Source organism: Periophthalmus magnuspinnatus, chromosome 5 (genome assembly GCF_009829125.3).
Source record: "Periophthalmus magnuspinnatus isolate fPerMag1 chromosome 5, fPerMag1.2.pri, whole genome shotgun sequence".
Lineage (NCBI taxonomy): Eukaryota > Metazoa > Chordata > Actinopteri > Gobiiformes > Gobiidae > Periophthalmus > Periophthalmus magnuspinnatus.
The window spans coordinates 26,753,377-26,756,319 of NC_047130.1; the positions used below are offsets into that span (position 1 = coordinate 26,753,377).

At 41.0% G+C, this 2,943-nt stretch overlaps 1 long non-coding RNA gene across 1 annotated transcript; it reads right to left on the reverse strand.

The window, feature by feature from the left end:
• Nucleotides 1-208: 208 nt before the first annotated feature.
• LOC117371357 (uncharacterized) lies at nucleotides 209-2,487 on the reverse strand. The gene is made up of 3 exons (XR_004541441.2): nucleotides 2,403-2,487; nucleotides 596-704; nucleotides 209-322 (listed from the first exon to the last, which is right to left on the reverse strand). It is a non-coding gene; the product is annotated as an uncharacterized LOC117371357 (long non-coding RNA).
• Between the last annotated feature and the right edge of the window lie 456 nt (nucleotides 2,488-2,943).

Here is a 2,943-nt window from a genome sequence, read left to right on the forward strand (position 1 = left end):
AAGAAAAACACAACGGAAAGCAAAAATGTGCATTGAATCAACTTTAAATCAAGCAAAACAACAGCACTGGATCAGAATCTGCAGTGCAAGGAGCCCATGTGCCATCTCCAGTACTTATCACAATTTAAGAACCAGGACCGCGCTCCAGCCACACGTCTCAAGTAGTGAACAGATCAGTTTTACTTCCAGTCTTCCATTTTTTCAGCCATTTCCACTGTGTCAATTGCAGGTCAATACCAGTTTGTGCATGAGATCATGAAGCTCATATTGTCCACCGTCCTGTTTCCCATCCTGCACTGGGGCATTTCTCCAGTGTGTGCGTCTGTTGGAGGAAAAAAAATCTCATTTAAATGTGTTTCATCTTCGATAAAATGCCATTTTAAAATTACAGTGGAGGGCAGGGCAGAATTCTAGACCCAGATGTTTTAAAATTCATGGTGAAGATCTAATTACTGGACCAGTTTTACATAATAATAATAACAACAACTGGTGGGAATATTCAAACACACTGGCAAAAAAGTAGTTGGTTCCAAGAACTTGAAGACACAAAATGAATATGGCAAAAATAAAAGATGATAAGCTGAAATGTGTCTACCTTCCACAGCAGGTTGTTTACTGTCAGAGCTGTTGAACTCAGAACTTTCATGCTTCTCCTTGTCTTTGTTCTCGGTGCTCTGGTCTCCTCCCATTGTTCAATTCCAGTCCTGTATATTTAAGAAAAGACTGGTTAGAAATTTAAAAAAATAACGTTTTTTATTTTTGTTTTATTACAGCTAATGTAATTGAATGGAATGAACAGTTTATCTATTATGGTAAATTGTACTTTTACTGTTATTGTAGTTTGCATGTTATGAAATGGAAGCAATAACTAATCAGAGGAACCAGGGAGACCTTGACGTGAGCGTGGAACATAGCGATACGGAGCAGAAAATGAGAGGAGATGGGACATAGGGAGAGTGGATGGTATCGGCGCCACCTCTGGTTATCAGGTCGGACATCTTTAATCCTTTCCAGATGGATCTGTCCGGGACGCCAATCCAATCAGACACTACACTATCACTTAGTGGAGGCGAGCGATGGGATCACCCTACACTTTAGCTGCCAGTGCCTCAGAGCCTCCTCATGGCCTGTACTGCACTGGGCTGGACACTGAAGTTTTGTTGTTTGCAATGGCTCACTATTGCCTGTGAAGGCTGTTACTTTGAAGACGTTTTATAATGTAACTTATTCTAAGTGTTACCTATTTCAGTTATTTTGTCTGAGGAGTTTTCTCGTCTCTCTGAGGAGTCTCACTGCAGAGTCTCTCTGCAGAGTCTCTGAGAGGAGTCTCTCTGAGGACAGCTCAGGACCTAGAGTGACCCTGCACCTGTGGCTCTACTGCTCCCTCAGAGCCGTCACTCAGTCACGCTGTGTGTCACGCTGTGTGTCACGCCGTGCTCCTGTTAACCAACACGTTAAGGCTTTTCATTCATTGGACATCCAAACATATTTGTACTATTTGGCTATAAAACCTATAAACCAAAACACCCTCTTTTATAATGTTTTGAAGTATGGGCATAAACAAGAGAACAATTATCCAATTAGCCAATTATATTAGTTGACAGCAAAAGCCGAAGTTAAATCTGTCAACTGGACAAAACATTGTAGGAGTGAAGACGTTTTGCTGCTCGTTCAAGCAGTTTCTTCAGTTCTGGTCAGATTAATGCTGGACACTGCCTTATATCTGAAGGAAGAAGCTCACTAAACTGAAACTGGAAACAGCTTTTGTTAACAGTTTCAGCCTTAATAGCCCTATTCAGCCTTTAATTGCACTAATGGCTCACACTATTGTTCTCTTTGTGTCCTTTGTTTGTGTTGGGTCTGAGGGTGGAGTTATAGATGGAGATGTCTAAGGCCACATTCCTGTTCAAAGAAGGATTGTCTTTCCCAACAAAAATGCTTCTTTAACTCTCCTCTCAAACAATTTCTTTTCTCTGGCTCAGATCTGAACCTCATTCTCTTCAAAGGAGTGGTTAGTGTCTTTGAGATGGATATATTCTTCGACAATGATTTCTACAGGCCAATGTGATTCATTGTGATTAACTGATATTTGACTGAAACAAACAATCAATCATTGCTTGCTTTTTGTCAGAATAAAAGCTTATTCTGAAGAGGCAAGCCTATGAAAATGCATTAAACAAAAATGTGGGCTGTTGGTTGGGAACATTTACTGAGAAATAAACTTAACTACAGTAAAGTAAGTAACTAACATAACTATAAAGCTGTGTGTTTGAGTATAAAACAGAGTGTGTGGAGGTGCTCACAGTTCATCCTCACTGTTCTGACTCATGTTGTTTACATGACTCCACCTACAGACTGAGCTGTTAGCTTAGCCTTTAGCGCAGAATATGACATTATTTCACCTAAATCAACCCAGATGCCCACGAGACTCGTCCGCTTCCGTCGATTCCGATTCCTCAGATTAGTCTCGTACAGTCTTGAAGCAGATAGTTTATTTCGACCTTAGATCTTAGAATAGTTTATAATTTCCACAGTTGTTAGCTCCGAAGATCATTTAAGAAGCGTCCAGTTTGTTCCCGATACCGAAGTTAATTGAACCAGAAGCTGGACTGTTTCCTCTGGACTTTAGAAATAAACAGTCTATGTCTCAGGTGCTACTTTTTTCTATAAATTGTCCTCTGATTTTAAAGAGACTGCTTTACACAGAAGTATGTTTACACAGAAGCGTGTCTAAACAGAGTAACACCTCTTCTTTCATGAGCCTATCTTTGGTTACCCCCGCCCCTCTCTGCTTGAGGAGACGTCACGTGAAGGCGGGGCTTGTAAAGCGTCAGCCGTACGTAACACAGAAAGGCGCTGTGATTGGCTTAAAGTGACAGTTCAGAGCTGCGGCACGAGGAGGTGTGTGCTGCTGTTGCTATGGAGGTTTTTCAACTCAATAAT